A 13,372-nucleotide genomic window follows, 5' to 3' on the forward strand; every position below is an offset into this window, starting at 1 on the left:
TTCTCTTTTAGCTTCTTTTCTCTTCTTTACCCCTTTCTCTTTTCACTTCTTTTCTCTTCTTTTCTCTTTTCTCTTGTTTTCTCTTTTCTCCTCTTTTCGCTTTTCTAATTTCATCTTTTCTCTTCTTTTCTCTTTTTTCATCTCTCTGCTTTTCTCTTCTGTTCTCTTTTCTCTTTTCTATTCTTTTCTATGTCTTCTCTTTTCTCTTTTCGCTTGTTTTCTTTCTATTTTCTCTTTTCTCGTCATTTCTCTTCCTGTCTCTTCTTTTCTCTTTTCTCTGAACTCTTCTTTCCTTTTCTCTCCTTTCTCTTTCTCTTCTTTTCTCTTCCTTTCTCTTCTTTTCTCTTTTCTCTATACTCTTCTTTTCTTTTCTCTCCTTTCTCTTTCTCTTCTTTTCTCTTCATTTCTCTTCTTTTCTCTTCTTTGCTCTTCTTTTCTCATTTCTCTTGTTTGCTCTTCTTTTCTCTTCGGATCTCTTTTCTCTTCATTTCTCTTCTTTCCTTTTCTAATTCTCTTCTTTTCTCATTTCTCTTTTCTCTTCTTTTCTATTCTTTTCTTTTTCTCTTCTTTTCTCTTCTTTGGCCCTTTCATGTTTCTCTTTTCTCTTGTTTTCTCTTCTTTTCTCTTTTCTCTTTGCTCTTGTTTTCTCTTCTTTTCTCTTTTCTCTTCATTTCTCTTCTTTTCTCTTCTTTTCTCTTTTTTCTTCTTTTCTCTTCTTTACCCTTTTCTCCTTTCTCTTCTTTTCTCTTCTTTTCTCTTTTCTCTTTTCTCTTGTTTTCTCTTCTGTCACCCTTTCTCTTTTCTCTTTTCTCTTCTTTTCACTTTTTTCTCTTTTCTCTTTTAGCTTTTTTTTCTCTTTTAGCTTCTTTTCTCTTCTTTACCCCTTTCTCTTTTCACTTCTTTTCTCTTCTTTTCTCTTTTCTCTTGTTTTCTCTTTTCTCCGCTTTTCGCTTTTCTAATTTCATCTTTTCTCTTCTTTTCTCTTTTTTCATCTCTCTGCTTTTCTCTTCTGTTCTCTTTTCTCTTTTCTATTCTTTTCTATGTCTTCTCTTTTCTCTTTTCGCTTGTTTTCTTTCTATTTTCTCTTTTCTCGTCATTTCTCTTCCTGTCTCTTCTTTTCTCTTTTCTCTGAACTCTTCTTTCCTTTTCTCTCCTTTCTCTTTCTCTTCTTTTCTCTTCCTTTCTCTTCTTTTCTCTTTTCTCTATACTCTTCTTTTCTTTTCTCTCCTTTCTCTTTCTCTTCTTTTCTCTTCATTTCTCTTCTTTTCTCTTCTTTGCTCTTCTTTTCTCATTTCTCTTGTTTGCTCTTCTTTTCTCTTCGGATCTCTTTTCTCTTCATTTCTCTTCTTTCCTTTTCTAATTCTCTTCTTTTCTCATTTCTCTTTTCTCTTTTCTCTTCTTTTCTATTCTTTTCTTTTTCTCTTCTTTTCTCTTCTTTACCCCTTTCATTTTTCTCTTTTCACTTCTTTTCTCTTCTTTACCCTTTCTCTTTTCTCTTTTCTCTTCTTTTCTCTTCATTTCCCTTCTTTTCTCTTTTCTCTTCTTTTCTCTTCTTTACCCCTTTCTCCTTTCTCTTCTTTTCTCATTTCTCTTTTCTCTTGTTTTCTCTTCTTTAACCCTTTCTCATTTCTCTTTTCTCTTCTTTTCTCATTTCTCTTCTTTTCTCTTCATTTCTCTTCTTTTCTCTTTTCACTTCTTTTCTCTTCTTTACCCCTTTCTCTTTTCACTTCTTTTCTCTTCTTTTCTCTTTTCTCTTGTTTACCCTTCTTTAACCCTTTCTCTTTTCTCTTTTCTCTTCTTTTCTTTTCTCTTCTTTTCTCTTTTCTCCTCTTTTCGCTTTTCTAATTTCATCTTTTCTCTTCTTTTCTCTTTTTTCATCTCGCTGCTTTTCTCTTCTGTTCTCTTTTCTCTTTTCTATTCTTTTCTATGTCTTCTCTTTTCTCTTTTCGCTTGTTTTCTTTCTATTTTCTCTTTTCTCGTCATTTCTCTTCCTGTCTCTTCTTTTCTCTTTTCTCTAAACTCTTCTTTCCTTTTCTCTCCTTTCTCTTTCTCTTCTTTTCTCTTCCTTTCTCTTCTTTTCTCTTTTCTCTTTACTCTTCTTTTCTTTTCTCTCCTTTCTCTTTCTCTTCTTTTCTCTTCATTTCTCTTCTTTTCTCTTCTTTGCTCTTCTTTTCTCATTTCTCTTGTTTGCTCTTCTTTTCTCTTCGGATCACTTTTCTCTTCATTTCTCTTCTTTTCTCTTCTTTTCTCTTTTCTCTTTACTCTTCTTGTCTTTTTTCTTCTTTTCTCTTTTCTCTTGTTTTCCCTTCTTTTCTCCTTTCTCTTCTCTCTTCTTTTCTCTTCATTTCTCTTTTCTCTTGTTTTCTCTGCTTTACCCCTTTCTCTTTTCTCTTCTTTTCTCTTCTTTTCTCTTTTCTCTTGTTTTCTCTTCTTTTCTCTTTTCTCTTGTTTTCTCTGCTTTACCCCTTTCTCTTTTCTCTTTTCTCTTCTTTTCTCTTCTTTTCTCTTTTCTCTTGTTTTCTCTTCTTTTCTCATTGCTCTTTTCTCTTCTTTTCTCTTCATTTCTCTTCTTTTGTCTTTTCTCTTGTTTTCTCTTTTCTCTTGTTTTGTCTTCTTTTCCCTTTTCTCTTCTTTTCTCTTCTTTTCTCTTTTCTCTTTTCTCTTCATTTCTCTTCTTTCCTTTTCTAATTCTCTTCTTTTCTCATTTCTCTTTTCTCTTCTTTTCTATTCTTTTCTCTTTTCTCTTCTCTTCTCTTCTTTACCCCTTTCTCCTTTCTCTTCTTTTCTCTTCTTTTCTCTTCTTTTCTCTTTTCCCTTTTCTCTTGTTTTCTCTTCTTTCACCCTTTCTCTTTTCTCTTTTGTCTTCTTTTCACTTTTTTCTCTTTTCTCTTTTAGCTTTTTTTTCTCTTTTAGCTTCTTTTCTCTTCTTTACCCCTTTCTCTTTTCACTTCTTTTCTCTTCTTTTCTCTTTTCTCTTGTTTACCCTTCTTTAACCCTTTCTCTTTTCTCTTCTTTTCTTTTCTCTTCTTTTCTCTTTTCTCCTCTTTTCGCTTTTCTAATTTCATCTTTTCTCTTCTTTTCTCTTTTTTCATCTCGCTGCTTTTCTCTTCTGTTCTCTTTTCTCTTTTCTATTCTTTTCTATGTCTTCTCTTTTCTCTTTTCGCTTGTTTTCTTTCTATTTTCTCTTCTCTCGTCATTTCTCTTCCTGTCTCTTCTTTTCTCTTTTCTCTAAACTCTTCTTTTCTTTTCTCTCCTTTCTCTTTCTCTTCTTTTCTCTTCCTTTCTCTTCTTTTCTCTTTTCTCTTTACTCTTCTTTTCTTTTCTCTCCTTTCTCTTTCTCTTCTTTTCTCTTCATTTCTCTTCTTTTCTCTTCTTTGCTCTTCTTTTCTCATTTCTCTTGTTTGCTCTTCTTTTCTCTTCGGATCACTTTTCTCTTCATTTCTCTTCTTTTCTCTTCTTTTCTCTTTTCTCTTTACACTTCTTGTCTTTTTTCTTCTTTTCTCTTTTCTCTTGTTTTCCCTTCTTTTCTCCTTTCTCTTCTCTCTTCTTTTCTCTTCATTTCTCTTTTCTCTTGTTTTCTCTGCTTTACCCCTTTCTCTTTTCTCTTTTCTCTTCTTTTCTCTTCTTTTCTCTTTTCTCTTGTTTTCTCTTCTTTTCTCTTTTCTCTTGTTTTCTCTGCTTTACCCCTTTCTCTTTTCTCTTTTCTCTTCTTTTCTCTTCTTTTCTCTTTTCTCTTGTTTTCTCTTCTTTTCTCATTTCTCTTTTCTCTTCTTTTCTCTTCATTTCTCTTCTTTTGTCTTTTCTCTTGTTTTCTCTTCTGTTCTCTTTTCTCCTGTTTTCTCTTCTTTTCTCATTTCTCTTTTCTCTTCTTTTCTCTTCATTTCTCTTCTTTTGTCTTTTCTCTTGTTTTCTCTTCTTTTCTCTTTTCACTTCTTTTCTCTTCTCTTCTCTTTTCTCTTTTCTCTTCATTTCTCTTCTTTTCTCTTCTTTTCTCTTTTCTCTTCATTTCTCTTCTTTCCTTTTCTAATTCTCTTCTTTTCTCATTTCTCTTTTCTCTTCTTTTCTATTCTTTTCTTTTTCTCTTCTTTTCTCTTCTTTGGCCCTTTCATGTTTCTCTTTTCTCTTGTTTTCTCTTCTTTTCTCTTTTCTCTTTGCTCTTGTTTTCTCTTCTTTTCTCTTTTCTCTTCATTTCTCTTCTTTTCTCTTCTTTTCTCTTTTCTCTTCTTTTCTCTTCTTTACCCTTTTCTCCTTTCTCTTCTTTTCTCTTCTTTTCTCTTTTCTCTTTTCTCTTGTTTTCTCTTCTGTCACCCTTTCTCTTTTCTCTTTTCTCTTCTTTTCACTTTTTTCTCTTTTCTCTTTTAGCTTTTTTTTCTCTTTTAGCTTCTTTTCTCTTCTTTACCCCTTTCTCTTTTCACTTCTTTTCTCTTCTTTTCTCTTTTCTCTTGTTTTCTCTTTTCTCCTCTTTTCGCTTTTCTAATTTCATCTTTTCTCTTCTTTTCTCTTTTTTCATCTCTCTGCTTTTCTCTTCTGTTCTCTTTTCTCTTTTCTATTCTTTTCTATGTCTTCTCTTTTCTCTTTTCGCTTGTTTTCTTTCTATTTTCTCTTTTCTCGTCATTTCTCTTCCTGTCTCTTCTTTTCTCTTTTCTCTGAACTCTTCTTTCCTTTTCTCTCCTTTCTCTTTCTCTTCTTTTCTCTTCCTTTCTCTTCTTTTCTCTTTTCTCTATACTCTTCTTTTCTTTTCTCTCCTTTCTCTTTCTCTTCTTTTCTCTTCTTTTCTCTTTTCTCTTTACTCTTCTTGTCTTTTTTCTTCTTTTCTCTTTTCTCTTGTTTTCCCTTCTTTTCTCCTTTCTCTTCTCTCTTCTTTTCTCTTCATTTCTCTTTTCTCTTGTTTTCTCTGCTTTACCCCTTTCTCTTTTCTCTTCTTTTCTCTTCTTTTCTCTTTTCTCTTGTTTTCTCTTCTTTTCTCTTTTCTCTTGTTTTCTCTGCTTTACCCCTTTCTCTTTTCTCTTTTCTCTTCTTTTCTCTTCTTTTCTCTTTTCTCTTGTTTTCTCTTCTTTTCTCTTTTCTCTTGTTTTCTCTGCTTTACCCCTTTCTCTTTTCTCTTCTTTTCTCTTCTTTTCTCTTCTTTTCTCTTTTCTCTTGTTTTCTCTTCTTTTCTCATTGCTCTTTTCTCTTCTTTTCTCTTCATTTCTCTTCTTTTCTCTTTTCTCTTGTTTTCTCTTCTTTTCTCATTGCTCTTTTCTCTTCTTTTCTCATCATTTCTCTTCTTTTGTCTTTTCTCTTGTTTTCCCTTTTCTCTTCTTTTCTCTTCTTTTCTCTTTTCTCTTTTCTCTTCATTTCTCTTCTTTTCTCTTTTCTCTTCATTTCTCTTCTTTCCTTTTCTAATTCTCTTCTTTTCTCATTTCTCTTTTCTCTTCTTTTCTATTCTTTTCTTTTCTCTTCTTTTCTCTTCTTTGGCCCTTTCATTTTTCTCTTTTCTCTTGTTTTCTCGTCTTTTCTCTTTTCTCTTTGCTCTTGTTTTCTCTTCTTTTCTCTTTTCTCTTCTTTTCTCTTCTTTTCTCTTTTCTCTTGTTTTCTCTTCTTTTCTCTTTTCTCTTGTTTTCTCTGCTTTACCCCTTTCTCTTTTCTCTTTTCTCTTCTTTTCTCTTCTTTTCTCTTTTCTCTTGTTTTCTCTTCTTTTCTCATTTCTCTTTTCTCTTCTTTTCTCTTCATTTCTCTTCTTTTGTCTTTTCTCTTGTTTTCTCTTCTGTTCTCTTTTCTCCTGTTTTCTCTTCTTTTCTCATTTCTCTTTTCTCTTCTTTTCTCTTCATTTCTCTTCTTTTGTCTTTTCTCTTGTTTTCTCTTCTTTTCTCTTTTCACTTCTTTTCTCTTCTCTTCTCTTTTCTCTTTTCTCTTCATTTCTCTTCTTTTCTCTTCTTTTCTCTTTTCTCTTCATTTCTCTTCTTTCCTTTTCTAATTCTCTTCTTTTCTCATTTCTCTTTTCTCTTCTTTTCTATTCTTTTCTTTTTCTCTTCTTTTCTCTTCTTTGGCCCTTTCATGTTTCTCTTTTCTCTTGTTTTCTCTTCTTTTCTCTTTTCTCTTTGCTCTTGTTTTCTCTTCTTTTCTCTTTTCTCTTCATTTCTCTTCTTTTCTCTTTTCTCTTCTTTTCTCTTCTTTACCCTTTTCTCCTTTCTCTTCTTTTCTCTTCTTTTCTCTTTTCTCTTTTCTCTTGTTTTCTCTTCTGTCACCCTTTCTCTTTTCTCTTTTCTCTTCTTTTCACTTTTTTCTCTTTTCTCTTTTAGCTTTTTTTTCTCTTTTAGCTTCTTTTCTCTTCTTTACCCCTTTCTCTTTTCACTTCTTTTCTCTTCTTTTGTCTTTTCTCTTGTTTTCTCTTTTCTCCTCTTTTCGCTTTTCTAATTTCATCTTTTCTCTTCTTTTCTCTTTTTTCATCTCTCTGCTTTTCTCTTCTGTTCTCTTTTCTCTTTTCTATTCTTTTCTATGTCTTCTCTTTTCTCTTTTCGCTTGTTTTCTTTCTATTTTCTCTTTTCTCGTCATTTCTCTTCCTGTCTCTTCTTTTCTCTTTTCTCTGAACTCTTCTTTCCTTTTCTCTCCTTTCTCTTTCTCTTCTTTTCTCTTCCTTTCTCTTCTTTTCTCTTTTCTCTATACTCTTCTTTTCTTTTCTCTCCTTTCTCTTTCTCTTCTTTTCTCTTCATTTCTCTTCTTTTCTCTTCTTTGCTCTTCTTTTCTCATTTCTCTTGTTTGCTCTTCTTTTCTCTTCGGATCTCTTTTCTCTTCATTTCTCTTCTTTCCTTTTCTAATTCTCTTCTTTTCTCATTTCTCTTTTCTCTTCTTTTCTATTCTTTTCTTTTTCTCTTCTTTTCTCTTCTTTGGCCCTTTCATGTTTCTCTTTTCTCTTGTTTTCTCTTCTTTTCTCTTTTCTCTTTGCTCTTGTTTTCTCTTCTTTTCTCTTTTCTCTTCATTTCTCTTCTTTTCTCTTCTTTTCTCTTTTCTCTTCTTTTCTCTTCTTTACCCTTTTCTCCTTTCTCTTCTTTTCTCTTCTTTTCTCTTTTCTCTTTTCTCTTGTTTTCTCTTCTGTCACCCTTTCTCTTTTCTCTTTTCTCTTCTTATCACTTTTTTCTCTTTTCTCTTTTAGCTTTTTTTTCTCTTTTAGCTTCTTTTCTCTTCTTTACCCCTTTCTCTTTTCACTTCTTTTCTCTTCTTTTCTCTTTTCTCTTGTTTTCTCTTTTCTCCTCTTTTCGCTTTTCTAATTTCATCTTTTCTCTTCTTTTCTCTTTTTTCATCTCTCTGCTTTTCTCTTCTGTTCTCTTTTCTCTTTTCTATTCTTTTCTATGTCTTCTCTTTTCTCTTTTCGCTTGTTTTCTTTCTATTTTATCTTTTCTCGTCATTTCTCTTCCTGTCTCTTCTTTTCTCTTTTCTCTGAACTCTTCTTTCCTTTTCTCTCCTTTCTCTTTCTCTTCTTTTCTCTTCCTTTCTCTTCTTTTCTCTTTTCTCTATACTCTTCTTTTCTTTTCTCTCCTTTCTCTTTCTCTTCTTTTCTCTTCATTTCTCTTCTTTTCTCTTCTTTGCTCTTCTTTTCTCATTTCTCTTGTTTGCTCTTCTTTTCTCTTCGGATCTCTTTTCTCTTCATTTCTCTTCTTTCCTTTTCTAATTCTCTTCTTTTCTCATTTCTCTTTTCTCTTTTCTCTTCTTTTCTATTCTTTTCTTTTTCTCTTCTTTTCTCTTCTTTACCCCTTTCATTTTTCTCTTTTCACTTCTTTTCTCTTCTTTACCCTTTCTCTTTTCTCTTTTCTCTTCTTTTCTCTTCATTTCCCTTCTTTTCTCTTTTCTTTTCTTTTCTCTTCTTTACCCCTTTCTCCTTTCTCTTCTTTTCTCATTTCTCTTTTCTCTTGTTTTCTCTTCTTTAACCCTTTCTCATTTCTCTTTTCTCTTCTTTTCTCATTTCTCTTCTTTTCTCTTCATTTCTCTTCTTTTCTCTTTTCACTTCTTTTCTCTTCTTTACCCTTTCTCTTTTCTCTTTTCTCTTCATTTCTCTTCTTTTCTCTTTTCTCTTCTTTTCTCTTCTTTACCCCTTTCTACTTTCTCTTCTTTTCTCTTCTTTTCTCTTCTTTTCTCTATTCTCTTTTCTCTTGTTTTCTCTTCTTTAACCCTTTCTCTTTTCTCTTTTCTCTTCTTTTCACTTTTTTCTCTTTTCTCTTTTAGGTTTTTTTTCTCTTTTATTTTCTTTTCTCTTCTCTACCCCTTTCTCTTTTCACTTCTTTTCTCTTCTTTTCTCTTTTCTCTTGTTTTCCCTTCTTTAACCCTTTCTCTTTTCTCTTTTCTCTTCTTTTCTCTTTTCTCCTCTTTTCGCTTTTCTAATTTCATCTTTTCTCTTTTTTCATCTCTCTGCTTTTCTCTTCTGTTCTCTTTTCTCTTTTCTATTCTTTTCTATGTCTTCTCTTTTCTCTTTTCGCTTGTTTTCTTTCTATTTTCTCTTCTCTCGTCATTTCTCTTCCTGTCTCTTCTTTTCTCTTTTCTCTAAACTCTTCTTTTCTTTTCTCTCCTTTCTCTTTCTCTTCTTTTCTCTTCCTTTCTCTTCTTTTCTCTTTTCTCTTTACTCTTCTTTTCTTTTCTCTCCTTTCTCTTTCTCTTCTTTTCTCTTCATTTCTCTTCTTTTCTCTTCTTTGCTCTTCTTTTCTCATTTCTCTTGTTTGCTCTTCTTTTCTCTTCGGATCACTTTTCTCTTCATTTCTCTTCTTTTCTCTTCTTTTCTCTTTTCTCTTTACACTTCTTGTCTTTTTTCTTCTTTTCTCTTTTCTCTTGTTTTCCCTTCTTTTCTCCTTTCTCTTCTCTCTTCTTTTCTCTTCATTTCTCTTTTCTCTTGTTTTCTCTGCTTTACCCCTTTCTCTTTTCTCTTCTTTTCTCTTCTTTTCTCTTTTCTCTTGTTTTCTCTTCATTTCTCTTTTCTCTTGTTTTCTCTGCTTTACCCCTTTCTCTTTTCTCTTTTCTCTTCTTTTCTCTTCTTTTCTCTTTTCTCTTGTTTTCTCTCCTTTTCTCATTTCTCTTTTCTCTTCTTTTCTCTTCATTTCTCTTCTTTTGTCTTTTCTCTTGTTTTCTCTTCTTTTCTCTTTTCTCTTGTTTTCTCTTCTTTTCTCATTTCTCTTTTCTCTTCTTTTCTCTTCATTTCTCTTCTTTTGTCTTTTCTCTTGTTTTCTCTTCTTTTCTCTTTTCTCTTGTTTTCCCTTCTTTTCTCCTTTCTCTTCTCTCTTCTTTTCTCTTCATTTCTCTTTTCTCTTGTTTTCTCTGCTTTACCCCTTTCTCTTTTCGCTTTTCTCTTCTTTTCTCTTCTTTTCTCTTTTCTCTTGTTTTCTCTTCTTTTCTCTTTTCTCTTGTTTTCTCTGCTTTACCCCTTTCTCTTTTCTCTTCTTTTCTCTTCTTTTCTCTTTTCTCTTGTTTTCTCTTCTTTTCTCATTTCTCTTTTCTCTTCTTTTCTCTTCATTTCTCTTCTTTTGTCTTTTCTCTTGTTTTCTCTTCTTTTCTCTTTTCTCTTGTTTTGTCTTCTTTTCCCTTTTCTCTTCTTTTCTCTTCTCTTCTCTTTTCTCTTTTCTCTTCATTTCTCTTCTTTTCTCTTTTCTCTTCATTTCTCTTCTTTCCTTTTCTAATTCTCTTCTTTTCTCATTTCTCTTTTCTCTTCTTTTCTATTCTTTTCTTTTTCTCTTCTTTGGCCCTTTCATGTTTCTCTTTTCTCTTGTTTTCTCTTCTTTTCTCTTTTCTCTTTGCTCTTGTTTTCTCTTCTTTTCTCTTTTCTCTTCATTTCTCTTCTTTTCTCTTCTTTTCTCTGTTCTCTTCTTTTCTCTTCTTTACCCCTTTCTCCTTTCTCTTCTTTTCTCTTCTTTTCACTTTTCTCTTTTCTCTTGTTTTCTCTTCTGTCACCCTTTCTCTTTTCTCTTTTTTCTTCTTTTCACTTTTTTCTCTTTTCTCTTTTAGCTTTTTTTTCTCTTTTAGCTTCTTTTCTCTTCTTTACCCCTTTCTCTTTTCACTTCTTTTCTCTTCTTTTCTCTTTTCTCTTGTTTTCTCTTTTCTTCTCTTTTCGCTTTTCTAATTTCATCTTTTCTCTTCTTTTCTCTTTTTTCATCTCTCTGCTTTTCTCTTCTGTTCTCTTTTCTCTTTTCTATTCTTTTCTATGTCTTCTCTTTTCTCTTTTCGCTTGTTTTCTTTCTATTTTCTCTTTTCTCGTCATTTCTCTTCCTGTCTCTTCTTTTCTCTTTTCTCTAAACTCTTCTTTCCTTTTCTCTCCTTTCTCTTTCTCTTCTTTTCTCTTCCTTTCTCTTCTTTTCTCTTTTCTCTTTACTCTTCTTTTCTTTTCTCTCCTTTCTCTTTCTCTTCTTTTCTCTTCATTTCTCTTCTTTTCTCTTCTTTGCTCTTCTTTTCTCATTTCTCTTGTTTGCTCTTCTTTTCTCTTCGGATCACTTTTCTCTTCATTTCTCTTCTTTTCTCTTCTTTTCTCTTTTCTCTTTACTCTTCTTGTCTTTTTTCTTCTTTTCTCTTTTCTCTTGTTTTCCCTTCTTTTCTCCTTTCTCTTCTCTCTTCTTTTCTCTTCATTTCTCTTTTCTCTTGTTTTCTCTGCTTTACCCCTTTCTCTTTTCTCTTCTTTTCTCTTCTTTTCTCTTTTCTCTTGTTTTCTCTTCTTTTCTCTTTTCTCTTGTTTTCTCTGCTTTACCCCTTTCTCTTTTCTCTTTTCTCTTCTTTTCTCTTTTCTCTTGTTTTCTCTTCTTTTCTCTTTTCTCTTGTTTTCTCTGCTTTACCCCTTTCTCTTTTCTCTTCTTTTCTCTTCTTTTCTCTTCTTTTCTCTTTTCTCTTGTTTTCTCTTCTTTTCTCATTGCTCTTTTCTCTTCTTTTCTCTTCATTTCTCTTCTTTTGTCTTTTCTCTTGTTTTCTCTTTTCTCTTGTTTTGTCTTCTTTTCCCTTTTCTCTTCTTTTCTCTTCTTTTCTCTTTTCTCTTGTTTTCTCTTCTTTTCTCTTCTTTTCTCTTTTCTCTTCATTTCTCTTCTTTCCTTTTCTAATTCTCTTCTTTTCTCATTTCTCTTTTCTCTTCTTTTCTCTTCTTTTCTTTTCTCTTCTTTTCTCTTCTTTGGCCCTTTCATTTTTCTCTTTTCTCTTGTTTTCTCGTCTTTTCTCTTTTCTCTTTGCTCTTGTTTTCTCTTCTTTTCTCTTTTCTCTTCATTTCTCTTCTTTTCTCTTTTCTCTTCTTTTCTCTTCTTTACCCCTTTCTCCTTTCTCTTCTTTTCTCTTCTTTTCTCTTCTTTTCTCTTTTCCCTTTTCTCTTGTTTTCTCTTCTTTCACCCTTTCTCTTTTCTCTTTTCTCTTCTTTTCACTTTTTTCTCTTTTCTCTTTTAGCTTTTTTTTCTCTTTTAGCTTCTTTTCTCTTCTTTACCCCTTTCTCTTTTCACTTCTTTTCTCTTCTTTTCTCTTTTCTCTTGTTTACCCTTCTTTAACCCTTTCTCTTTTCTCTTTTCTCTTCTTTTCTTTTCTCTTCTTTTCTCTTTTCTCCTCTTTTCGCTTTTCTAATTTCATCTTTTCTCTTCTTTTCTCTTTTTTCATCTCGCTGCTTTTCTCTTCTGTTCTCTTTTCTCTTTTCTATTCTTTTCTATGTCTTCTCTTTTCTCTTTTCGCTTGTTTTCTTTCTATTTTCTCTTTTCTCGTCATTTCTCTTCCTGTCTCTTCTTTTCTCTTTTCTCTAAACTCTTCTTTCCTTTTCTCTCCTTTCTCTTTCTCTTCTTTTCTCTTCCTTTCTCTTCTTTTCTCTTTTCTCTTTACTCTTCTTTTCTTTTCTCTCCTTTCTCTTTCTCTTCTTTTCTCTTCATTTCTCTTCTTTTCTCTTCTTTGCTCTTCTTTTCTCATTTCTCTTGTTTGCTCTTCTTTTCTCTTCGGATCACTTTTCTCTTCATTTCTCTTCTTTTCTCTTCTTTTCTCTTTTCTCTTTACTCTTCTTGTCTTTTTTCTTCTTTTCTCTTTTCTCTTGTTTTCCCTTCTTTTCTCCTTTCTCTTTTCTCTTGTTTTCTCTTCTTTTCTCTTTTCTCTTGTTTTCTCTGCTTTACCCCTTTCTCTTTTCTCTTTTCTCTTCTTTTCTCTTCTTTTCTCTTTTCTCTTGTTTTCTCTTCTTTTCTCATTGCTCTTTTCTCTTCTTTTCTCTTCATTTCTCTTCTTTTGTCTTTTCTCTTGTTTTCTCTTTTCTCTTGTTTTGTCTTCTTTTCCCTTTTCTCTTCTTTTCTCTTCTTTTCTCTTTTCTCTTTTCTCTTCATTTCTCTTCTTTTCTCTTTTCTCTTCATTTCTCTTCTTTCCTTTTCTAATTCTCTTCTTTTCTCATTTCTCTTTTCTCTTCTTTTCTATTCTTTTCTCTTTTCTCTTCTCTTCTCTTCTTTACCCCTTTCTCCTTTCTCTTCTTTTCTCTTCTTTTCTCTTCTTTTCTCTTTTCCCTTTTCTCTTGTTTTCTCTTCTTTCACCCTTTCTCTTTTCTCTTTTCTCTTCTTTTCACTTTTTTCTCTTTTCTCTTTTAGCTTTTTTTTCTCTTTTAGCTTCTTTTCTCTTCTTTACCCCTTTCTCTTTTCACTTCTTTTCTCTTCTTTTCTCTTTTCTCTTGTTTACCCTTCTTTAACCCTTTCTCTTTTCTCTTCTTTTCTTTTCTCTTCTTTTCTCTTTTCTCCTCTTTTCGCTTTTCTAATTTCATCTTTTCTCTTCTTTTCTCTTTTTTCATCTCGCTGCTTTTCTCTTCTGTTCTCTTTTTTCTTTTCTATTCTTTTCTATGTCTTCTCTTTTCTCTTTTCGCTTGTTTTCTTTCTATTTTCTCTTCTCTCGTCATTTCTCTTCCTGTCTCTTCTTTTCTCTTTTCTCTAAACTCTTCTTTTCTTTTCTCTCCTTTCTCTTTCTCTTCTTTTCTCTTCCTTTCTCTTCTTTTCTCTTTTCTCTTTACTCTTCTTTTCTTTTCTCTCCTTTCTCTTTCTCTTCTTTTCTCTTCATTTCTCTTCTTTTCTCTTCTTTGCTCTTCTTTTCTCATTTCTCTTGTTTGCTCTTCTTTTCTCTTCGGATCACTTTTCTCTTCATTTCTCTTCTTTTCTCTTCTTTTCTCTTTTCTCTTTACACTTCTTGTCTTTTTTCTTCTTTTCTCTTTTCTCTTGTTTTCCCTTCTTTTCTCCTTTCTCTTCTCTCTTCTTTTCTCTTCATTTCTCTTTTCTCTTGTTTTCTCTGCTTTACCCCTTTCTCTTTTCTCTTTTCTCTTCTTTTCTCTTTTCTCTTGTTTTCTCTTCTTTTCTCTTTTCTCTTGTTTTCTCTGCTTTACCCCTTTCTCTTTTCTCTTTTCTCTTCTTTTCTCTTCTTTTCTCTTTTCTCTTGTTTTCTC

This window comes from Chiloscyllium punctatum, chromosome 39, assembly GCF_047496795.1.
Source record: "Chiloscyllium punctatum isolate Juve2018m chromosome 39, sChiPun1.3, whole genome shotgun sequence".
Taxonomy (NCBI): domain Eukaryota; kingdom Metazoa; phylum Chordata; class Chondrichthyes; order Orectolobiformes; family Hemiscylliidae; genus Chiloscyllium; species Chiloscyllium punctatum.